Source organism: Sardina pilchardus, chromosome 4, assembly GCF_963854185.1.
Source record: "Sardina pilchardus chromosome 4, fSarPil1.1, whole genome shotgun sequence".
Taxonomy (NCBI): Eukaryota; Metazoa; Chordata; class Actinopteri; order Clupeiformes; family Clupeidae; genus Sardina; species Sardina pilchardus.
In genome coordinates this window covers 110787-134366 of record NC_084997.1, presented here as the reverse complement: position 1 = coordinate 134366, position 23580 = coordinate 110787, and the positions used below count along the sequence as shown (strand labels likewise).

Genomic DNA, 23580 nt, shown 5'->3' with positions numbered 1-23580 from the left:
CATTGAGAGGCTAAGTTTCTAAAACGAAGCTCATATTTTATGAATTGTAAATTAGGGCTGTTCTCTCCAATGAAACGTCCCCTGTGTTTTCGCTCTGCTTAGAAAAACAGATTTTTTTTTTTTTATATCCCATCAAATACTTAGTGGTTTTATATTCTCATGCATGGCCAGACACTGATTTCTCTCCTTAGCTTTGAGTATCATCTTTGTTTGAAAAGCTGAGCTTTTTTTTACTCCAGTGACATTTTCTAATTTACTTGTGGTAGTTTCAAATGGTGTACACACCAAGTGGTTTTTGACATGCTATGTCACCATTACAATTTATTTAGCTTCTAAACAAATCTGTGAGCGTTTTAATCAGAGATAAAGCTGCCCTATGTATGTTGTACTGTGAGTAAAGTATGTGCACTTGCCTAACCAAACTCTTCTGTCAGTACCCATCGTTTTTAGGATAAAGAAGGAACAGTTATTGGAAATGTTACCAAGTTTTAAATGCCATTTGTTGTATTCTTCACTTTCAAAGTTGAACTCCACGCGGAAAATGCGCCTTTGTTTTCTTGAACACAATGTAGCGTACCTCACCTTTCACAACACACGCGTCTCCAACCCGGGTTAGGGAGCTTTAAGTAGGTTACTTTGGCCGGTTGCTTTCGCTTACGGCCATACCACGCTGAACACGCCCGATCTCGTCCGATCTCGGAAGCTAAGCAGCGTCGGGCCTAGTTAGTACTTGGATGGGAGACCGCCTGGGAATACCAGGTGCCGTAAGCTTTTCTCTCCATCAGCCAGTGAAACTTTTTTTTTTTTCAGGCTGTCTGTCTGTGCGTGCCTGCTCCCTAGTACGTAGACGTTCCAACCCCTTTGAATATTTGCTTCCTCCGTTTGAAAGCAAAATAAAGAAATACATAAATAAATAAATAAATAAATACATAGGTAGGAAATATAGGCTAAGCCAGCAACAGGTCGGAAAAAATTGCACGAGTTGACTGTAAACAGCTGGCGGATTGGGGGAGTTTTAGTGCTTGTTTTCATCTGGAATGTTTAGCTTATTTTTTGGGGTGACAGCTTTGTTTTCGATGTAGTTTTCACCGTGTTGTACAATTCCCGGTCTCGCTGTGTTCATTCGCCCAAGAGCTGCAAAGTAATTTTTTCAACACTGTCTGAGTATGGAAAATAGCCTATAGTCTGCATGGCCTTCGACATCCCAGATATTGTAGTGTTTTCCTGAACAACTGTAGGTTACTCGTTTCAGGATGTCCAAGTAGAGCGAGTGACCAAAGGTCCTGTTTTTACGCACAGCGAATTGATATATGAAAAGCTAATATCAGCGTGCTTCATGAAGTTTTGCTTGACAGCAGTTGCTACTACATAGCCTATGTTGTCGGATTAGATGCAGCATTCGATTGACGTGTGTCTACTATTACGTATAAGGCCTATATAAACCGTGCGCTAAGGAGAAGCGCTCATTCACGTCTCCGTCGCCGGAGGGAGCGCCACGCTTTCTGTCGCTAGTGTACATCTGGACATGTATGGATCATTGGCTGCCAGTGACTCTAGCACACCAGTAGAGAACTGCATTTGGAGCAGTTGTTTTTTCTTTCTCCGTGGCGAAGATGAAGCAAAGAGGATCCACGAAACAACCCTCTTTACAACACATGACCTGAATGCGCAGTCCTAACTGGCCAGAGACCCAACTCGGAGCGTCCGCATCCCGACCGGTATGTGTACGTTGTTTTCATTGAGAGGCTAAGTTTCTAAAACGAAGCTCATATTTTATGAATTGTAAATTAGGGCTGTTCTCTCCAATGAAACGTCCCCTGTGTTTTCGCTCTGCTTAGAAAAACAGATTTTTTTTTTTTTATATCCCATCAAATACTTAGTGGTTTTATATTCTCATGCATGGCCAGACACTGATTTCTCTCCTTAGCTTTGAGTATCATCTTTGTTTGAAAAGCTGAGCTTTTTTTTACTCCAGTGACATTTTCTAATTTACTTGTGGTAGTTTCAAATGGTGTACACACCAAGTGGTTTTTGACATGCTATGTCACCATTACAATTTATTTAGCTTCTAAACAAATCTGTGAGCGTTTTAATCAGAGATAAAGCTGCCCTATGTATGTTGTACTGTGAGTAAAGTATGTGCACTTGCCTAACCAAACTCTTCTGTCAGTACCCATCGTTTTTAGGATAAAGAAGGAACAGTTATTGGAAATGTTACCAAGTTTTAAATGCCATTTGTTGTATTCTTCACTTTCAAAGTTGAACTCCACGCGGAAAATGCGCCTTTGTTTTCTTGAACACAATGTAGCGTACCTCACCTTTCACAACACACGCGTCTCCAACCCGGGTTAGGGAGCTTTAAGTAGGTTACTTTGGCCGGTTGCTTTCGCTTACGGCCATACCACGCTGAACACGCCCGATCTCGTCCGATCTCGGAAGCTAAGCAGCGTCGGGCCTGGTTAGTACTTGGATGGGAGACCGCCTGGGAATACCAGGTGCCGTAAGCTTTTCTCTCCATCAGCCAGTGAAACTTTTTTTTTTTTCAGGCTGTCTGTCTGTGCGTGCCTGCTCCCTAGTACGTAGACGTTCCAACCCCTTTGAATATTTGCTTCCTCCGTTTGAAAGCAAAATAAAGAAATACATAAATAAATAAATAAATAAATACATAGGTAGGAAATATAGGCTAAGCCAGCAACAGGTCGGAAAAAATTGCACGAGTTGACTGTAAACAGCTGGCGGATTGGGGGAGTTTTAGTGCTTGTTTTCATCTGGAATGTTTAGCTTATTTTTTGGGGTGACAGCTTTGTTTTCGATGTAGTTTTCACCGTGTTGTACAATTCCCGGTCTCGCTGTGTTCATTCGCCCAAGAGCTGCAAAGTAATTTTTTCAACACTGTCTGAGTATGGAAAATAGCCTATAGTCTGCATGGCCTTCGACATCCCAGATATTGTAGTGTTTTCCTGAACAACTGTAGGTTACTCGTTTCAGGATGTCCAAGTAGAGCGAGTGACCAAAGGTCCTGTTTTTACGCACAGCGAATTGATATATGAAAAGCTAATATCAGCGTGCTTCATGAAGTTTTGCTTGACAGCAGTTGCTACTACATAGCCTATGTTGTCGGATTAGATGCAGCATTCGATTGACGTGTGTCTACTATTACGTATAAGGCCTATATAAACCGTGCGCTAAGGAGAAGCGCTCATTCACGTCTCCGTCGCCGGAGGGAGCGCCACGCTTTCTGTCGCTAGTGTACATCTGGACATGTATGGATCATTGGCTGCCAGTGACTCTAGCACACCAGTAGAGAACTGCATTTGGAGCAGTTGTTTTTTCTTTCTCCGTGGCGAAGATGAAGCAAAGAGGATCCACGAAACAACCCTCTTTACAACACATGACCTGAATGCGCAGTCCTAACTGGCCAGAGACCCAACTCGGAGCGTCCGCATCCCGACCGGTATGTGTACGTTGTTTTCATTGAGAGGCTAAGTTTCTAAAACGAAGCTCATATTTTATGAATTGTAAATTAGGGCTGTTCTCTCCAATGAAACGTCCCCTGTGTTTTCGCTCTGCTTAGAAAAACAGATTTTTTTTTTTTTATATCCCATCAAATACTTAGTGGTTTTATATTCTCATGCATGGCCAGACACTGATTTCTCTCCTTAGCTTTGAGTATCATCTTTGTTTGAAAAGCTGAGCTTTTTTTTACTCCAGTGACATTTTCTAATTTACTTGTGGTAGTTTCAAATGGTGTACACACCAAGTGGTTTTTGACATGCTATGTCACCATTACAATTTATTTAGCTTCTAAACAAATCTGTGAGCGTTTTAATCAGAGATAAAGCTGCCCTATGTATGTTGTACTGTGAGTAAAGTATGTGCACTTGCCTAACCAAACTCTTCTGTCAGTACCCATCGTTTTTAGGATAAAGAAGGAACAGTTATTGGAAATGTTACCAAGTTTTAAATGCCATTTGTTGTATTCTTCACTTTCAAAGTTGAACTCCACGCGGAAAATGCGCCTTTGTTTTCTTGAACACAATGTAGCGTACCTCACCTTTCACAACACACGCGTCTCCAACCCGGGTTAGGGAGCTTTAAGTAGGTTACTTTGGCCGGTTGCTTTCGCTTACGGCCATACCACGCTGAACACGCCCGATCTCGTCCGATCTCGGAAGCTAAGCAGCGTCGGGCCTGGTTAGTACTTGGATGGGAGACCGCCTGGGAATACCAGGTGCCGTAAGCTTTTCTCTCCATCAGCCAGTGAAACTTTTTTTTTTTTCAGGCTGTCTGTCTGTGCGTGCCTGCTCCCTAGTACGTAGACGTTCCAACCCCTTTGAATATTTGCTTCCTCCGTTTGAAAGCAAAATAAAGAAATACATAAATAAATAAATAAATAAATACATAGGTAGGAAATATAGGCTAAGCCAGCAACAGGTCGGAAAAAATTGCACGAGTTGACTGTAAACAGCTGGCGGATTGGGGGAGTTTTAGTGCTTGTTTTCATCTGGAATGTTTAGCTTATTTTTTGGGGTGACAGCTTTGTTTTCGATGTAGTTTTCACCGTGTTGTACAATTCCCGGTCTCGCTGTGTTCATTCGCCCAAGAGCTGCAAAGTAATTTTTTCAACACTGTCTGAGTATGGAAAATAGCCTATAGTCTGCATGGCCTTCGACATCCCAGATATTGTAGTGTTTTCCTGAACAACTGTAGGTTACTCGTTTCAGGATGTCCAAGTAGAGCGAGTGACCAAAGGTCCTGTTTTTACGCACAGCGAATTGATATATGAAAAGCTAATATCAGCGTGCTTCATGAAGTTTTGCTTGACAGCAGTTGCTACTACATAGCCTATGTTGTCGGATTAGATGCAGCATTCGATTGACGTGTGTCTACTATTACGTATAAGGCCTATATAAACCGTGCGCTAAGGAGAAGCGCTCATTCACGTCTCCGTCGCCGGAGGGAGCGCCACGCTTTCTGTCGCTAGTGTACATCTGGACATGTATGGATCATTGGCTGCCAGTGACTCTAGCACACCAGTAGAGAACTGCATTAGGAGCAGTTGTTTTTTCTTTCTCCGTGGCGAAGATGAAGCAAAGAGGATCCACGAAACAACCCTCTTTACAACACATGACCTGAATGCGCAGTCCTTACTGGCTAGAGACCCAACTCGGAGTGTCCGCATCCCGACCGGTATGTGTACGTTGTTTTTATTGAGAGGCTAAGTTTCTAAAACGAAGCTCATATTTTATGAATTGTAAATTAGGGCTGTTCTCTCCAATGAAACGTCTCCTGTGTTTTCGCTCTGCTTAGAAAAACGGATTTTTTTTTTTTTATATCCCATCAAATACTTAGTGGTTTTATATTCTCATGCATGGCCAGACACTGATTTCTCTCCTTAGCTTTGAGTATCATCTTTGTTTGAAAAGCTGAGCTTTTTTTTACTCCAGTGACATTTTCTAATTTACTTGTGGTAGTTTCAAATGGTGTACACACCAAGTGGTTTTTGCCATGCTATGTCACCATTACAATTTATTTAGCTTCTAAACAAATCTGTGAGCGTTTTAATCAGAGATAAAGCTGCCCTATGTATGTTGTACTGTGAGTAAAGTATGTGCACTTGCCTAACCAAACTCTTCTGTCAGTACCCATCGTTTTTAGGATAAAGAAGGAACAGTTATTGGAAATGTTACCAAGTTTTAAATGCCATTTGTTGTATTCTTCACTTTCAAAGTTGAACTCCACGCGGAAAATGCGCCTTTGTTTTCTTGAACACAATGTAGCGTACCTCACCTTTCACAACACACGCGTCTCCAACCCGGGTTAGGGAGCTTTAAGTAGGTTACTTTGGCCGGTTGCTTTCGCTTACGGCCATACCACGCTGAACACGCCCGATCTCGTCCGATCTCGGAAGCTAAGCAGCGTCGGGCCTGGTTAGTACTTGGATGGGAGACCGCCTGGGAATACCAGGTGCCGTAAGCTTTTCTCTCCATCAGCCAGTGAAACTTTTTTTTTTTTCAGGCTGTCTGTCTGTGCGTGCCTGCTCCCTAGTACGTAGACGTTCCAACCCCTTTGAATATTTGCTTCCTCCGTTTGAAAGCAAAATAAAGAAATACATAAATAAATAAATAAATAAATACATAGGTAGGAAATATAGGCTAAGCCAGCAACAGGTCGGAAAAAATTGCACGAGTTGACTGTAAACAGCTGGCGGATTGGGGGAGTTTTAGTGCTTGTTTTCATCTGGAATGTTTAGCTTATTTTTTGGGGTGACAGCTTTGTTTTCGATGTAGTTTTCACCGTGTTGTACAATTCCCGGTCTCGCTGTGTTCATTCGCCCAAGAGCTGCAAAGTAATTTTTTCAACACTGTCTGAGTATGGAAAATAGCCTATAGTCTGCATGGCCTTCGACATCCCAGATATTGTAGTGTTTTCCTGAACAACTGTAGGTTACTCGTTTCAGGATGTCCAAGTAGAGCGAGTGACCAAAGGTCCTGTTTTTACGCACAGCGAATTGATATATGAAAAGCTAATATCAGCGTGCTTCATGAAGTTTTGCTTGACAGCAGTTGCTACTACATAGCCTATGTTGTCGGATTAGATGCAGCATTCGATTGACGTGTGTCTACTATTACGTATAAGGCCTATATAAACCGTGCGCTAAGGAGAAGCGCTCATTCACGTCTCCGTCGCCGGAGGGAGCGCCACGCTTTCTGTCGCTAGTGTACATCTGGACATGTATGGATCATTGGCTGCCAGTGACTCTAGCACACCAGTAGAGAACTGCATTTGGAGCAGTTGTTTTTTCTTTCTCCGTGGCGAAGATGAAGCAAAGAGGATCCACGAAACAACCCTCTTTACAACACATGACCTGAATGCGCAGTCCTAACTGGCCAGAGACCCAACTCGGAGCGTCCGCATCCCGACCGGTATGTGTACGTTGTTTTCATTGAGAGGCTAAGTTTCTAAAACGAAGCTCATATTTTATGAATTGTAAATTAGGGCTGTTCTCTCCAATGAAACGTCCCCTGTGTTTTCGCTCTGCTTAGAAAAACAGATTTTTTTTTTTTTTATATCCCATCAAATACTTAGTGGTTTTATATTCTCATGCATGGCCAGACACTGATTTCTCTCCTTAGCTTTGAGTATCATCTTTGTTTGAAAAGCTGAGCTTTTTTTTACTCCAGTGACATTTTCTAATTTACTTGTGGTAGTTTCAAATGGTGTACACACCAAGTGGTTTTTGACATGCTATGTCACCATTACAATTTATTTAGCTTCTAAACAAATCTGTGAGCGTTTTAATCAGAGATAAAGCTGCCCTATGTATGTTGTACTGTGAGTAAAGTAGGTGCACTTGCCTAACCAAACTCTTCTGTCAGTACCCATCGTTTTTAGGATAAAGAAGGAACAGTTATTGGAAATGTTACCAAGTTTTAAATGCCATTTGTTGTATTCTTCACTTTCAAAGTTGAACTCCACGCGGAAAATGCGCCTTTGTTTTCTTGAACACAATGTAGCGTACCTCACCTTTCACAACACACGCGTCTCCAACCCGGGTTAGGGAGCTTTAAGTAGGTTACTTTGGCCGGTTGCTTTCGCTTACGGCCATACCACGCTGAACACGCCCGATCTCGTCCGATCTCGGAAGCTAAGCAGCGTCGGGCCTGGTTAGTACTTGGATGGGACACCGCCTGGGAATACCAGGTGCCGTAAGCTTTTCTCTCCATCATCCAGTGAAACTTTTTTTTTTTTCAGGCTGTCTGTCTGTGCGTGCCTGCTCCCTAGTACGTAGACGTTCCAACCCCTTTGAATATTTGCTTCCTCCGTTTGAAAGCAAAATAAAGAAATACATAAATAAATAAATAAATAAATACATAGGTAGGAAATATAGGCTAAGCCAGCAACAGGTCGGAAAAAATTGCACGAGTTGACTGTAAACAGCTGGCGGATTGGGGGAGTTTTAGTGCTTGTTTTCATCTGGAATGTTTAGCTTATTTTTTGGGGTGACAGCTTTGTTTTCGATGTAGTTTTCACCGTGTTGTACAATTCCCGGTCTCGCTGTGTTCATTCGCCCAAGAGCTGCAAAGTAATTTTTTCAACACTGTCTGAGTATGGAAAATAGCCTATAGTCTGCATGGCCTTCGACATCCCAGATATTGTAGTGTTTTCCTGAACAATTGTAGGTTACTCGTTTCAGGATGTCCAAGTAGAGCGAGTGACCAAAGGTCCTGTTTTTACGCACAGCGAATTGATATATGAAAAGCTAATATCAGCGTGCTTCATGAAGTTTTGCTTGACAGCAGTTGCTACTACATAGCCTATGTTGTCGGATTAGATGCAGCATTCGATTGACGTGTGTCTACTATTACGTATAAGGCCTATATAAACCGTGCGCTAAGGAGAAGTGCTCATTCACGTCTCCGTCGCCGGAGGGAGCGCCACGCTTTCTGTCGCTAGTGTACATCTGGACATGTATGGATCATTGGCTGCCAGTGACTCTAGCACACCAGTAGAGAACTGCATTTGGAGCAGTTGTTTTTTCTTTCTCCGTGGCGAAGATGAAGCAAAGAGGATCCACGAAACAACCCTCTTTACAACACATGACCTGAATGCGCAGTCCTAACTGGCCAGAGACCCAACTCGGAGCGTCCGCATCCCGACCGGTATGTGTACGTTGTTTTCATTGAGAGGCTAAGTTTCTAAAACGAAGCTCATATTTTATGAATTGTAAATTAGGGCTGTTCTCTCCAATGAAACGTCCCCTGTGTTTTCGCTCTGCTTAGAAAAACAGATTTTTTTTTTTTTATATCCCATCAAATACTTAGTGGTTTTATATTCTCATGCATGGCCAGACACTGATTTCTCTCCTTAGCTTTGAGTATCATCTTTGTTTGAAAAGCTGAGCTTTTTTTTACTCCAGTGACATTTTCTAATTTACTTGTGGTAGTTTCAAATGGTGTACACACCAAGTGGTTTTTGACATGCTATGTCACCATTACAATTTATTTAGCTTCTAAACAAATCTGTGAGCGTTTTAATCAGAGATAAAGCTGCCCTATGTATGTTGTACTGTGAGTAAAGTATGTGCACTTGCCTAACCAAACTCTTCTGTCAGTACCCATCGTTTTTAGGATAAAGAAGGAACAGTTATTGGAAATGTTACCAAGTTTTAAATGCCATTTGTTGTATTCTTCACTTTCAAAGTTGAACTCCACGCGGAAAATGCGCCTTTGTTTTCTTGAACACAATGTAGCGTACCTCACCTTTCACAACACACGCGTCTCCAACCCGGGTTAGGGAGCTTTAAGTAGGTTACTTTGGCCGGTTGCTTTCGCTTACGGCCATACCACGCTGAACACGCCCGATCTCGTCCGATCTCGGAAGCTAAGCAGCGTCGGGCCTGGTTAGTACTTGGATGGGAGACCGCCTGGGAATACCAGGTGCCGTAAGCTTTTCTCTCCATCAGCCAGTGAAACTTTTTTTTTTTTCAGGCTGTCTGTCTGTGCGTGCCTGCTCCCTAGTACGTAGACGTTCCAACCCCTTTGAATATTTGCTTCCTCCGTTTGAAAGCAAAATAAAGAAATACATAAATAAATAAATAAATAAATACATAGGTAGGAAATATAGGCTAAGCCAGCAACAGGTCGGAAAAAATTGCACGAGTTGACTGTAAACAGCTGGCGGATTGGGGGAGTTTTAGTGCTTGTTTTCATCTGGAATGTTTAGCTTATTTTTTGGGGTGACAGCTTTGTTTTCGATGTAGTTTTCACCGTGTTGTACAATTCCCGGTCTCGCTGTGTTCATTCGCCCAAGAGCTGCAAAGTAATTTTTTCAACACTGTCTGAGTATGGAAAATAGCCTATAGTCTGCATGGCCTTCGACATCCCAGATATTGTAGTGTTTTCCTGAACAACTGTAGGTTACTCGTTTCAGGATGTCCAAGTAGAGCGAGTGACCAAAGGTCCTGTTTTTACGCACAGCGAATTGATATATGAAAAGCTCATATCAGCGTGCTTCATGAAGTTTTGCTTGACAGCAGTTGCTACTACATAGCCTATGTTGTCGGATTAGATGCAGCATTCGATTGACGTGTGTCTACTATTACGTATAAGGCCTATATAAACCGTGCGCTAAGGAGAAGCGCTCATTCACGTCTCCGTCGCCGGAGGGAGCGCCACGCTTTCTGTCGCTAGTGTACATCTGGACATGTATGGATCATTGGCTGCCAGTGACTCTAGCACACCAGTAGAGAACTGCATTTGGAGCAGTTGTTTTTTCTTTCTCCGTGGCGAAGATGAAGCAAAGAGGATCCACGAAACAACCCTCTTTACAACACATGACCTGAATGCGCAGTCCTAACTGGCCAGAGACCCAACTCGGAGCGTCCGCATCCCGACCGGTATGTGTACGTTGTTTTCATTGAGAGGCTAAGTTTCTAAAACGAAGCTCATATTTTATGAATTGTAAATTAGGGCTGTTCTCTCCAATGAAACGTCCCCTGTGTTTTCGCTCTGCTTAGAAAAACAGATTTTTTTTTTTTATATCCCATCAAATACTTAGTGGTTTTATATTCTCATGCATGGCCAGACACTGATTTCTCTCCTTAGCTTTGAGTATCATCTTTGTTTGAAAAGCTGAGCTTTTTTTTACTCCAGTGACATTTTCTAATTTACTTGTGGTAGTTTCAAATGGTGTACACACCAAGTGGTTTTTGACATGCTATGTCACCATTACAATTTATTTAGCTTCTAAACAAATCTGTGAGCGTTTTAATCAGAGATAAAGCTGCCCTATGTATGTTGTACTGTGAGTAAAGTATGTGCACTTGCCTAACCAAACTCTTCTGTCAGTACCCATCGTTTTTAGGATAAAGAAGGAACAGTTATTGGAAATGTTACCAAGTTTTAAATGCCATTTGTTGTATTCTTCACTTTCAAAGTTGAACTCCACGCGGAAAATGCGCCTTTGTTTTCTTGAACACAATGTAGCGTACCTCACCTTTCACAACACACGCGTCTCCAACCCGGGTTAGGGAGCTTTAAGTAGGTTACTTTGGCCGGTTGCTTTCGCTTACGGCCATACCACGCTGAACACGCCCGATCTCGTCCGATCTCGGAAGCTAAGCAGCGTCGGGCCTGGTTAGTACTTGGATGGGAGACCGCCTGGGAATACCAGGTGCCGTAAGCTTTTCTCTCCATCAGCCAGTGAAACTTTTTTTTTTTTCAGGCTGTCTGTCTGTGCGTGCCTGCTCCCTAGTACGTAGACGTTCCAACCCCTTTGAATATTTGCTTCCTCCGTTTGAAAGCAAAATAAAGAAATACATAAATAAATAAATAAATAAATACATAGGTAGGAAATATAGGCTAAGCCAGCAACAGGTCGGAAAAAATTGCACGAGTTGACTGTAAACAGCTGGCGGATTGGGGGAGTTTTAGTGCTTGTTTTCATCTGGAATGTTTAGCTTATTTTTTGGGGTGACAGCTTTGTTTTCGATGTAGTTTTCACCGTGTTGTACAATTCCCGGTCTCGCTGTGTTCATTCGCCCAAGAGCTGCAAAGTAATTTTTTCAACACTGTCTGAGTATGGAAAATAGCCTATAGTCTGCATGGCCTTCGACATCCCAGATATTGTAGTGTTTTCCTGAACAACTGTAGGTTACTCGTTTCAGGATGTCCAAGTAGAGCGAGTGACCAAAGGTCCTGTTTTTACGCACAGCGAATTGATATATGAAAAGCTAATATCAGCGTGCTTCATGAAGTTTTGCTTGACAGCAGTTGCTACTACATAGCCTATGTTGTCGGATTAGATGCAGCATTCGATTGACGTGTGTCTACTATTACGTATAAGGCCTATATAAACCGTGCGCTAAGGAGAAGCGCTCATTCACGTCTCCGTCGCCGGAGGGAGCGCCACGCTTTCTGTCGCTAGTGTACATCTGGACATGTATGGATCATTGGCTGCCAGTGACTCTAGCACACCAGTAGAGAACTGCATTTGGAGCAGTTGTTTTTTCTTTCTCCGTGGCGAAGATGAAGCAAAGAGGATCCACGAAACAACCCTCTTTACAACACATGACCTGAATGCGCAGTCCTAACTGGCCAGAGACCCAACTCGGAGCGTCCGCATCCCGACCGGTATGTGTACGTTGTTTTCATTGAGAGGCTAAGTTTCTAAAACGAAGCTCATATTTTATGAATTGTAAATTAGGGCTGTTCTCTCCAATGAAACGTCCCCTGTGTTTTCGCTCTGCTTAGAAAAACAGATTTTTTTTTTTTAATATCCCATCAAATACTTAGTGGTTTTATATTCTCATGCATGGCCAGACACTGATTTCTCTCCTTAGCTTTGAGTATCATCTTTGTTTGAAAAGCTGAGCTTTTTTTTACTCCAGTGACATTTTCTAATTTACTTGTGGTAGTTTCAAATGGTGTACACACCAAGTGGTTTTTGACATGCTATGTCACCATTACAATTTATTTAGCTTCTAAACAAATCTGTGAGCGTTTTAATCAGAGATAAAGCTGCCCTATGTATGTTGTACTGTGAGTAAAGTATGTGCACTTGCCTAACCAAACTCTTCTGTCAGTACCCATCGTTTTTAGGATAAAGAAGGAACAGTTATTGGAAATGTTACCAAGTTTTAAATGCCATTTGTTGTATTCTTCACTTTCAAAGTTGAACTCCACGCGGAAAATGCGCCTTTGTTTTCTTGAACACAATGTAGCGTACCTCACCTTTCACAACACACGCGTCTCCAACCCGGGTTAGGGAGCTTTAAGTAGGTTACTTTGGCCGGTTGCTTTCGCTTACGGCCATACCACGCTGAACACGCCCGATCTCGTCCGATCTCGGAAGCTAAGCAGCGTCGGGCCTGGTTAGTACTTGGATGGGAGACCGCCTGGGAATACCAGGTGCCGTAAGCTTTTCTCTCCATCAGCCAGTGAAACTTTTTTTTTTTTCAGGCTGTCTGTCTGTGCGTGCCTGCTCCCTAGTACGTAGACGTTCCAACCCCTTTGAATATTTGCTTCCTCCGTTTGAAAGCAAAATAAAGAAATACATAAATAAATAAATAAATAAATACATAGGTAGGAAATATAGGCTAAGCCAGCAACAGGTCGGAAAAAATTGCACGAGTTGACTGTAAACAGCTGGCGGATTGGGGGAGTTTTAGTGCTTGTTTTCATCTGGAATGTTTAGCTTATTTTTTGGGGTGACAGCTTTGTTTTCGATGTAGTTTTCACCGTGTTGTACAATTCCCGGTCTCGCTGTGTTCATTCGCCCAAGAGCTGCAAAGTAATTTTTTCAACACTGTCTGAGTATGGAAAATAGCCTATAGTCTGCATGGCCTTCGACATCCCAGATATTGTAGTGTTTTCCTGAACAACTGTAGGTTACTCGTTTCAGGATGTCCAAGTAGAGCGAGTGACCAAAGGTCCTGTTTTTACGCACAGCGAATTGATATATGAAAAGCTAATATCAGCGTGCTTCATGAAGTTTTGCTTGACAGCAGTTGCTACTACATAGCCTATGTTGTCGGATTAGATGCAGCATTCGATTGACGTGTGTCTACTATTACGTATAAGGCCTATATAAACCGTGCGCTAAGGAGAAGCGCTCATTCACGTCTCCGTCGCCGGAGGGAGCGCCACGCTTTCTGTCGCTAGTGTACATCTGGACATGTATGGATCATTGGCTGCCAGTGACTCTAGCACACCAGTAGAGAACTGCATTTGGAGCAGTTGTTTTTTCTTTCTCCGTGGCGAAGATGAAGCAAAGAGGATCCACGAAACAACCCTCTTTACAACACATGACCTGAATGCGCAGTCCTAACTGGCCAGAGACCCAACTCGGAGCGTCCGCATCCCGACCGGTATGTGTACGTTGTTTTCATTGAGAGGCTAAGTTTCTAAAACGAAGCTCATATTTTATGAATTGTAAATTAGGGCTGTTCTCTCCAATGAAACGTCCCCTGTGTTTTCGCTCTGCTTAGAAAAACAGATTTTTTTTTTTTTATATCCCATCAAATACTTAGTGGTTTTATATTCTCATGCATGGCCAGACACTGATTTCTCTCCTTAGCTTTGAGTATCATCTTTGTTTGAAAAGCTGAGCTTTTTTTTACTCCAGTGACATTTTCTAATTTACTTGTGGTAGTTTCAAATGGTGTACACACCAAGTGGTTTTTGCCATGCTATGTCACCATTACAATTTATTTAGCTTCTAAACAAATCTGTGAGCGTTTTAATCAGAGATAAAGCTGCCCTATGTATGTTGTACTGTGAGTAAAGTATGTGCACTTGCCTAACCAAACTCTTCTGTCAGTACCCATCGTTTTTAGGATAAAGAAGGAACAGTTATTGGAAATGTTACCAAGTTTTAAATGCCATTTGTTGTATTCTTCACTTTCAAAGTTGAACTCCACGCGGAAAATGCGCCTTTGTTTTCTTGAACACAATGTAGCGTACCTCACCTTTCACAACACACGCGTCTCCAACCCGGGTTAGGGAGCTTTAAGTAGGTTACTTTGGCCGGTTGCTTTCGCTTACGGCCATACCACGCTGAACACGCCCGATCTCGTCCGATCTCGGAAGCTAAGCAGCGTCGGGCCTGGTTAGTACTTGGATGGGAGACCGCCTGGGAATACCAGGTGCCGTAAGCTTTTCTCTCCATCAGCCAGTGAAACTTTTTTTTTTTTCAGGCTGTCTGTCTGTGCGTGCCTGCTCCCTAGTACGTAGACGTTCCAACCCCTTTGAATATTTGCTTCCTCCGTTTGAAAGCAAAATAAAGAAATACATAAATAAATAAATAAATAAATACATAGGTAGGAAATATAGGCTAAGCCAGCAACAGGTCGGAAAAAATTGCACGAGTTGACTGTAAACAGCTGGCGGATTGGGGGAGTTTTAGTGCTTGTTTTCATCTGGAATGTTTAGCTTATTTTTTGGGGTGACAGCTTTGTTTTCGATGTAGTTTTCACCGTGTTGTACAATTCCCGGTCTCGCTGTGTTCATTCGCCCAAGAGCTGCAAAGTAATTTTTTCAACACTGTCTGAGTATGGAAAATAGCCTATAGTCTGCATGGCCTTCGACATCCCAGATATTGTAGTGTTTTCCTGAACAACTGTAGGTTACTCGTTTCAGGATGTCCAAGTAGAGCGAGTGACCAAAGGTCCTGTTTTTACGCACAGCGAATTGATATATGAAAAGCTAATATCAGCGTGCTTCATGAAGTTTTGCTTGACAGCAGTTGCTACTACATAGCCTATGTTGTCGGATTAGATGCAGCATTCGATTGACGTGTGTCTACTATTACGTATAAGGCCTATATAAACCGTGCGCTAAGGAGAAGCGCTCATTCACGTCTCCGTCGCCGGAGGGAGCGCCACGCTTTCTGTCGCTAGTGTACATCTGGACATGTATGGATCATTGGCTGCCAGTGACTCTAGCACACCAGTAGAGAACTGCATTTGGAGCAGTTGTTTTTTCTTTCTCCGTGGCGAAGATGAAGCAAAGAGGATCCACGAAACAACCCTCTTTACAACACATGACCTGAATGCGCAGTCCTAACTGGCCAGAGACCCAACTCGGAGCGTCCGCATCCCGACCGGTATGTGTACGTTGTTTTCATTGAGAGGCTAAGTTTCTAAAACGAAGCTCATATTTTATGAATTGTAAATTAGGGCTGTTCTCTCCAATGAAACGTCTCCTGTGTTTTCGCTCTGCTTAGAAAAACGGATTTTTTTTTTTTTTAAATCCCATCAAATACTTAGTGGTTTTATATTCTCATGCATGGCCAGACACTGATTTCTCTCCTTAGCTTTGAGTATCATCTTTGTTTGAAAAGCTGAGCTTTTTTTTACTCCAGTGACATTTTCTAATTTACTTGTGGTAGTTTCAAATGGTGTACACACCAAGTGGTTTTTGACATGCTATGTCACCATTACAATTTATTTAGCTTCTAAACAAATCTGTGAGCGTTTTAATCAGAGATAAAGCTGCCCTATGTATGTTGTACTGTGAGTAAAGTATGTGCACTTGCCTAACCAAACTCTTCTGTCAGTACCCATCGTTTTTAGGATAAAGAAGGAACAGTTATTGGAAATGTTACCAAGTTTTAAATGCCATTTGTTGTATTCTTCACTTTCAAAGTTGAACTCCACGCGGAAAATGCGCCTTTGTTTTCTTGAACACAATGTAGCGTACCTCACCTTTCACAACACACGCGTCTCCAACCCGGGTTAGGGAGCTTTAAGTAGGTTACTTTGGCCGGTTGCTTTCGCTTACGGCCATACCACGCTGAACACGCCCGATCTCGTCCGATCTCGGAAGCTAAGCAGCGTCGGGCCTGGTTAGTACTTGGATGGGAGACCGCCTGGGAATACCAGGTGCCGTAAGCTTTTCTCTCCATCAGCCAGTGAAACTTTTTTTTTTTTCAGGCTGTCTGTCTGTGCGTGCCTGCTCCCTAGTACGTAGACGTTCCAACCCCTTTGAATATTTGCTTCCTCCGTTTGAAAGCAAAATAAAGAAATACATAAATAAATAAATAAATAAATACATAGGTAGGAAATATAGGCTAAGCCAGCAACAGGTCGGAAAAAATTGCACGAGTTGACTGTAAACAGCTGGCGGATTGGGGGAGTTTTAGTGCTTGTTTTCATCTGGAATGTTTAGCTTATTTTTTGGGGTGACAGCTTTGTTTTCGATGTAGTTTTCACCGTGTTGTACAATTCCCGGTCTCGCTGTGTTCATTCGCCCAAGAGCTGCAAAGTAATTTTTTCAACACTGTCTGAGTATGGAAAATAGCCTATAGTCTGCATGGCCTTCGACATCCCAGATATTGTAGTGTTTTCCTGAACAACTGTAGGTTACTCGTTTCAGGATGTCCAAGTAGAGCGAGTGACCAAAGGTCCTGTTTTTACGCACAGCGAATTGATATATGAAAAGCTAATATCAGCGTGCTTCATGAAGTTTTGCTTGACAGCAGTTGCTACTACATAGCCTATGTTGTCGGATTAGATGCAGCATTCGATTGACGTGTGTCTACTATTACGTATAAGGCCTATATAAACCGTGCGCTAAGGAGAAGCGCTCATTCACGTCTCCGTCGCCGGAGGGAGCGCCACGCTTTCTGTCGCTAGTGTACATCTGGACATGTATGGATCATTGGCTGCCAGTGACTCTAGCACACCAGTAGAGAACTGCATTTGGAGCAGTTGTTTTTTCTTTCTCCGTGGCGAAGATGAAGCAAAGAGGATCCACGAAACAACCCTCTTTACAACACATGACCTGAATGCGCAGTCCTAACTGGCCAGAGACCCAACTCGGAGCGTCCGCATCCCGACCGGTATGTGTACGTTGTTTTCATTGAGAGGCTAAGTTTCTAAAACGAAGCTCATATTTTATGAATTGTAAATTAGGGCTGTTCTCTCCAATGAAACGTCCCCTGTGTTTTCGCTCTGCTTAGAAAAACAGATTTTTTTTTTTTTATATCCCATCAAATACTTAGTGGTTTTATATTCTCATGCATGGCCAGACACTGATTTCTCTCCTTAGCTTTGAGTATCATCTTTGTTTGAAAAGCTGAGCTTTTTTTTACTCCAGTGACATTTTCTAATTTACTTGTGGTAGTTTCAAATGGTGTACACACCAAGTGGTTTTTGCCATGCTATGTCACCATTACAATTTATTTAGCTTCTAAACAAATCTGTGAGCGTTTTAATCAGAGATAAAGCTGCCCTATGTATGTTGTACTGTGAGTAAAGTATGTGCACTTGCCTAACCAAACTCTTCTGTCAGTACCCATCGTTTTTAGGATAAAGAAGGAACAGTTATTGGAAATGTTACCAAGTTTTAAATGCCATTTGTTGTATTCTTCACTTTCAAAGTTGAACTCCACGCGGAAAATGCGCCTTTGTTTTCTTGAACACAATGTAGCGTACCTCACCTTTCACAACACACGCGTCTCCAACCCGGGTTAGGGAGCTTTAAGTAGGTTACTTTGGCCGGTTGCTTTCGCTTACGGCCATACCACGCTGAACACGCCCGATCTCGTCCGATCTCGGAAGCTAAGCAGCGTCGGGCCTGGTTAGTACTTGGATGGGAGACCGCCTGGGAATACCAGGTGCCGTAAGCTTTTCTCTCCATCAGCCAGTGAAACTTTTTTTTTTTTCAGGCTGTCTGTCTGTGCGTGCCTGCTCCCTAGTACGTAGACGTTCCAACCCCTTTGAATATTTGCTTCCTCCGTTTGAAAGCAAAATAAAGAAATACATAAATAAATAAATAAATAAATACATAGGTAGGAAATATAGGCTAAGCCAGCAACAGGTCGGAAAAAATTGCACGAGTTGACTGTAAACAGCTGGCGGATTGGGGGAGTTTTAGTGCTTGTTTTCATCTGGAATGTTTAGCTTATTTTTTGGGGTGACAGCTTTGTTTTCGATGTAGTTTTCACCGTGTTGTACAATTCCCGGTCTCGCTGTGTTCATTCGCCCAAGAGCTGCAAAGTAATTTTTTCAACACTGTCTGAGTATGGAAAATAGCCTATAGTCTGCATGGCCTTCGACATCCCAGATATTGTAGTGTTTTCCTGAACAACTGTAGGTTACTCGTTTCAGGATGTCCAAGTAGAGCGAGTGACCAAAGGTCCTGTTTTTACGCACAGCGAATTGATATATGAAAAGCTAATATCAGCGTGCTTCATGAAGTTTTGCTTGACAGCAGTTGCTACTACATAGCCTATGTTGTCGGATTAGATGCAGCATTCGATTGACGTGTGTCTACTATTACGTATAAGGCCTATATAAACCGTGCGCTAAGGAGAAGCGCTCATTCACGTCTCCGTCGCCGGAGGGAGCGCCACGCTTTCTGTCGCTAGTGTACATCTGGACATGTATGGATCATTGGCTGCCAGTGACTCTAGCACACCAGCAGAGAACTGCATTTGGAGCAGTTGTTTTTTCTTTCTCCGTGGCGAAGATGAAGCAAAGAGGATCCACGAAACAACCCTCTTTACAACACATGACCTGAATGCGCAGTCCTAACTGGCCAGAGACCCAACTCGGAGCGTCCGCATCCCGACCGGTATGTGTACGTTGTTTTCATTGAGAGGCTAAGTTTCTAAAACGAAGCTCATATTTTATGAATTGTAAATTAGGGCTGTTCTCTCCAATGAAACGTCTCCTGTGTTTTCGCTCTGCTTAGAAAAACGGATTTTTTTTTTTTTTAAATCCCATCAAATACTTAGTGGTTTTATATTCTCATGCATGGCCAGACACTGATTTCTCTCCTTAGCTTTGAGTATCATCTTTGTTTGAAAAGCTGAGCTTTTTTTTTACTCCAGTGACATTTTCTAATTTACTTGTGGTAGTTTCAAATGGTGTACACACCAAGTGGTTTTTGACATGCTATGTCACCATTACAATTTATTTAGCTTCTAAACAAATCTGTGAGCGTTTTAATCAGAGATAAAGCTGCCCTATGTATGTTGTACTGTGAGTAAAGTATGTGCACTTGCCTAACCAAACTCTTCTGTCAGTACCCATCGTTTTTAGGATAAAGAAGGAACAGTTATTGGAAATGTTACCAAGTTTTAAATGCCATTTGTTGTATTCTTCACTTTCAAAGTTGAACTCCACGCGGAAAATGCGCCTTTGTTTTCTTGAACACAATGTAGCGTACCTCACCTTTCACAACACACGCGTCTCCAACCCGGGTTAGGGAGCTTTAAGTAGGTTACTTTGGCCGGTTGCTTTCGCTTACGGCCATACCACGCTGAACACGCCCGATCTCGTCCGATCTCGGAAGCTAAGCAGCGTCGGGCCTGGTTAGTACTTGGATGGGAGACCGCCTGGGAATACCAGGTGCCGTAAGCTTTTCTCTCCATCAGCCAGTGAAACTTTTTTTTTTTTCAGGCTGTCTGTCTGTGCGTGCCTGCTCCCTAGTACGTAGACGTTCCAACCCCTTTGAATATTTGCTTCCTCCGTTTGAAAGCAAAATAAAGAAATACATAAATAAATAAATAAATAAATACATAGGTAGGAAATATAGGCTAAGCCAGCAACAGGTCGGAAAAAATTGCACGAGTTGACTGTAAACAGCTGGCGGATTGGGGGAGTTTTAGTGCTTGTTTTCATCTGGAATGTTTAGCTTATTTTTTGGGGTGACAGCTTTGTTTTCGATGTAGTTTTCACCGTGTTGTACAATTCCCGGTCTCGCTGTGTTCATTCGCCCAAGAGCTGCAAAGTAATTTTTTCAACACTGTCTGAGTATGGAAAATAGCCTATAGTCTGCATGGCCTTCGACATCCCAGATATTGTAGTGTTTTCCTGAACAACTGTAGGTTACTCGTTTCAGGATGTCCAAGTAGAGCGAGTGACCAAAGGTCCTGTTTTTACGCACAGCGAATTGATATATGAAAAGCTAATATCAGCGTGCTTCATGAAGTTTTGCTTGACAGCAGTTGCTACTACATAGCCTATGTTGTCGGATTAGATGCAGCATTCGATTGACGTGTGTCTACTATTACGTATAAGGCCTATATAAACCGTGCGCTAAGGAGAAGCGCTCATTCACGTCTCCGTCGCCGGAGGGAGCGCCACGCTTTCTGTCGCTAGTGTACATCTGGACATGTATGGATCATTGGCTGCCAGTGACTCTAGCACACCAGTAGAGAACTGCATTTGGAGCAGTTGTTTTTTCTTTCTCCGTGGCGAAGATGAAGCAAAGAGGATCCACGAAACAACCCTCTTTACAACACATGACCTGAATGCGCAGTCCTAACTGGCCAGAGACCCAACTCGGAGCGTCCGCATCCCGACCGGTATGTGTACGTTGTTTTCATTGAGAGGCTAAGTTTCTAAAACGAAGCTCATATTTTATGAATTGTAAATTAGGGCTGTTCTCTCCAATGAAACGTCCCCTGTGTTTTCGCTCTGCTTAGAAAAACAGATTTTTTTTTTTTATATCCCATCAAATACTTAGTGGTTTTATATTCTCATGCATGGCCAGACACTGATTTCTCTCCTTAGCTTTGAGTATCATCTTTGTTTGAAAAGCTGAGCTTTTTTTTACTCCAGTGACATTTCTAATTTACTTGTGGTAGTTTCAAATGGTGTACACACCAAGTGGTTTTTGACATGCTATGTCACCATTACAATTTATTTAGCTTCTAAACAAATCTGTGAGCGTTTTAATCAGAGATAAAGCTGCCCTATGTATGTTGTACTGTGAGTAAAGTATGTGCACTTGCCTAACCAAACTCTTCTGTCAGTACCCATCGTTTTTAGGATAAAGAAGGAACAGTTATTGGAAATGTTACCAAGTTTTAAATGCCATTTGTTGTATTCTTCACTTTCAAAGTTGAACTCCACGCGGAAAATGCGCCTTTGTTTTCTTGAACACAATGTAGCGTACCTCACCTTTCACAACACACGCGTCTCCAACCCGGGTTAGGGAGCTTTAAGTAGGTTACTTTGGCCGGTTGCTTTCGCTTACGGCCATACCACGCTGAACACGCCCGATCTCGTCCGATCTCGGAAGCTAAGCAGCGTCGGGCCTGGTTAGTACTTGGATGGGAGACCGCCTGGGAATACCAGGTGCCGTAAGCTTTTCTCTCCATCAGCCAGTGAAACTTTTTTTTTTTTCAGGCTGTCTGTCTGTGCGTGCCTGCTCCCTAGTACGTAGACGTTCCAACCCCTTTGAATATTTGCTTCCTCCGTTTGAAAGCAAAATAAAGAAATACATAAATAAATAAATAAATAAATACATAGGTAGGAAATATAGGCTAAGCCAGCAACAGGTCGGAAAAAATTGCACGAGTTGACTGTAAACAGCTGGCGGATTGGGGGAGTTTTAGTGCTTGTTTTCATCTGGAATGTTTAGCTTATTTTTTGGGGTGACAGCTTTGTTTTCGATGTAGTTTTCACCGTGTTGTACAATTCCCGGTCTCGCTGTGTTCATTCGCCCAAGAGCTGCAAAGTAATTTTTTCAACACTGTCTGAGTATGGAAAATAGCCTATAGTCTGCATGGCCTTCGACATCCCAGATATTGTAGTGTTTTCCTGAACAACTGTAGGTTACTCGTTTCAGGATGTCCAAGTAGAGCGAGTGACCAAAGGTCCTGTTTTTACGCACAGCGAATTGATATATGAAAAGCTAATATCAGCGTGCTTCATGAAGTTTTGCTTGACAGCAGTTGCTACTACATAGCCTATGTTGTCGGATTAGATGCAGCATTCGATTGACGTGTGTCTACTATTACGTATAAGGCCTATATAAACCGTGCGCTAAGGAGAAGCGCTCATTCACGTCTCCGTCGCCGGAGGGAGCGCCACGCTTTCTGTCGCTAGTGTACATCTGGACATGTATGGATCATTGGCTGCCAGTGACTCTAGCACACCAGTAGAGAACTGCATTTGGAGCAGTTGTTTTTTCTTTCTCCGTGGCGAAGATGAAGCAAAGAGGATCCACGAAACAACCCTCTTTACAACACATGACCTGAATGCGCAGTCCTAACTGGCCAGAGACCCAACTCGGAGCGTCCGCATCCCGACCGGTATGTGTACGTTGTTTTCATTGAGAGGCTAAGTTTCTAAAACGAAGCTCATATTTTATGAATTGTAAATTAGGGCTGTTCTCTCCAATGAAACGTCCCCTGTGTTTTCGCTCTGCTTAGAAAAACAGATTTTTTTTTTTTTATATCCCATCAAATACTTAGTGGTTTTATATTCTCATGCATGGCCAGACACTGATTTCTCTCCTTAGCTTTGAGTATCATCTTTGTTTGAAAAGCTGAGCTTTTTTTTACTCCAGTGACATTTTCTAATTTACTTGTGGTAGTTTCAAATGGTGTACACACCAAGTGGTTTTTGCCATGCTATGTCACCATTACAATTTATTTAGCTTCTAAACAAATCTGTGAGCGTTTTAATCAGAGATAAAGCTGCCCTATGTATGTTGTACTGTGAGTAAAGTATGTGCACTTGCCTAACCAAACTCTTCTGTCAGTACCCATCGTTTTTAGGATAAAGAAGGAACAGTTATTGGAAATGTTACCAAGTTTTAAATGCCATTTGTTGTATTCTTCACTTTCAAAGTTGAACTCCACGCGGAAAATGCGCCTTTGTTTTCTTGAACACAATGTAGCGTACCTCACCTTTCACAACACACGCGTCTCCAACCCGGGTTAGGGAGCTTTAAGTAGGTTACTTTGGCCGGTTGCTTTCGCTTACGGCCATACCACGCTGAACACGCCCGATCTCGTCCGATCTCGGAAGCTAAGCAGCGTCGGGCCTGGTTAGTACTTGGATGGGAGACCGCCTGGGAATACCAGGTGCCGTAAGCTTTTCTCTCCATCAGCCAGTGAAACTTTTTTTTTTTTCAGGCTGTCTGTCTGTGCGTGCCTGCTCCCTAGTACGTAGACGTTCCAACCCCTTTGAATATTTGCTTCCTCCGTTTGAAAGCAAAATAAAGAAATACATAAATAAATAAATAAATAAATACATAGGTAGGAAATATAGGCTAAGCCAGCAACAGGTCGGAAAAAATTGCACGAGTTGACTGTAAACAGCTGGCGGATTGGGGG

General features: G+C 42.6%; 14 non-coding genes across 14 annotated transcripts; all 14 read left to right on the top strand.

Moving 5' to 3' along the window:
* The first annotated feature begins 652 nt into the window (after window positions 1-652).
* LOC134079372 (5S ribosomal RNA) lies at window positions 653-771 on the top strand. Its single transcript, XR_009939010.1, has one exon. It is a non-coding gene; the product is annotated as a 5S ribosomal RNA (ribosomal RNA).
* A 1617-nt stretch (window positions 772-2388) lies between these two features.
* On the top strand, window positions 2389-2507 carry LOC134079416 (5S ribosomal RNA). Its single transcript, XR_009939048.1, has one exon. It is a non-coding gene; the product is annotated as a 5S ribosomal RNA (ribosomal RNA).
* Window positions 2508-4124: 1617 nt separating this feature from the next.
* LOC134079415 (5S ribosomal RNA) lies at window positions 4125-4243 on the top strand. The gene has a single exon (XR_009939047.1). It is a non-coding gene; the product is annotated as a 5S ribosomal RNA (ribosomal RNA).
* A 1617-nt stretch (window positions 4244-5860) lies between these two features.
* LOC134079414 (5S ribosomal RNA) lies at window positions 5861-5979 on the top strand. Its single transcript, XR_009939046.1, has one exon. It is a non-coding gene; the product is annotated as a 5S ribosomal RNA (ribosomal RNA).
* Window positions 5980-7597: 1618 nt separating this feature from the next.
* LOC134079367 (5S ribosomal RNA) lies at window positions 7598-7716 on the top strand. Its single transcript, XR_009939006.1, has one exon. It is a non-coding gene; the product is annotated as a 5S ribosomal RNA (ribosomal RNA).
* A 1617-nt stretch (window positions 7717-9333) lies between these two features.
* LOC134079412 (5S ribosomal RNA) lies at window positions 9334-9452 on the top strand. The gene has a single exon (XR_009939044.1). It is a non-coding gene; the product is annotated as a 5S ribosomal RNA (ribosomal RNA).
* Window positions 9453-11068: 1616 nt separating this feature from the next.
* On the top strand, window positions 11069-11187 carry LOC134079411 (5S ribosomal RNA). Its single transcript, XR_009939043.1, has one exon. It is a non-coding gene; the product is annotated as a 5S ribosomal RNA (ribosomal RNA).
* Window positions 11188-12804: 1617 nt separating this feature from the next.
* LOC134079410 (5S ribosomal RNA) lies at window positions 12805-12923 on the top strand. The gene has a single exon (XR_009939042.1). It is a non-coding gene; the product is annotated as a 5S ribosomal RNA (ribosomal RNA).
* A 1617-nt stretch (window positions 12924-14540) lies between these two features.
* Window positions 14541-14659, top strand: LOC134079409 (5S ribosomal RNA). The gene has a single exon (XR_009939041.1). It is a non-coding gene; the product is annotated as a 5S ribosomal RNA (ribosomal RNA).
* Window positions 14660-16277: 1618 nt separating this feature from the next.
* On the top strand, window positions 16278-16396 carry LOC134079408 (5S ribosomal RNA). The gene has a single exon (XR_009939040.1). It is a non-coding gene; the product is annotated as a 5S ribosomal RNA (ribosomal RNA).
* A 1617-nt stretch (window positions 16397-18013) lies between these two features.
* LOC134079407 (5S ribosomal RNA) lies at window positions 18014-18132 on the top strand. Its single transcript, XR_009939039.1, has one exon. It is a non-coding gene; the product is annotated as a 5S ribosomal RNA (ribosomal RNA).
* Window positions 18133-19751: 1619 nt separating this feature from the next.
* LOC134079406 (5S ribosomal RNA) lies at window positions 19752-19870 on the top strand. Its single transcript, XR_009939038.1, has one exon. It is a non-coding gene; the product is annotated as a 5S ribosomal RNA (ribosomal RNA).
* Window positions 19871-21485: 1615 nt separating this feature from the next.
* On the top strand, window positions 21486-21604 carry LOC134079405 (5S ribosomal RNA). The gene has a single exon (XR_009939037.1). It is a non-coding gene; the product is annotated as a 5S ribosomal RNA (ribosomal RNA).
* A 1617-nt stretch (window positions 21605-23221) lies between these two features.
* LOC134079404 (5S ribosomal RNA) lies at window positions 23222-23340 on the top strand. The gene has a single exon (XR_009939036.1). It is a non-coding gene; the product is annotated as a 5S ribosomal RNA (ribosomal RNA).
* The last annotated feature ends 240 nt before the right edge of the window (window positions 23341-23580 follow it).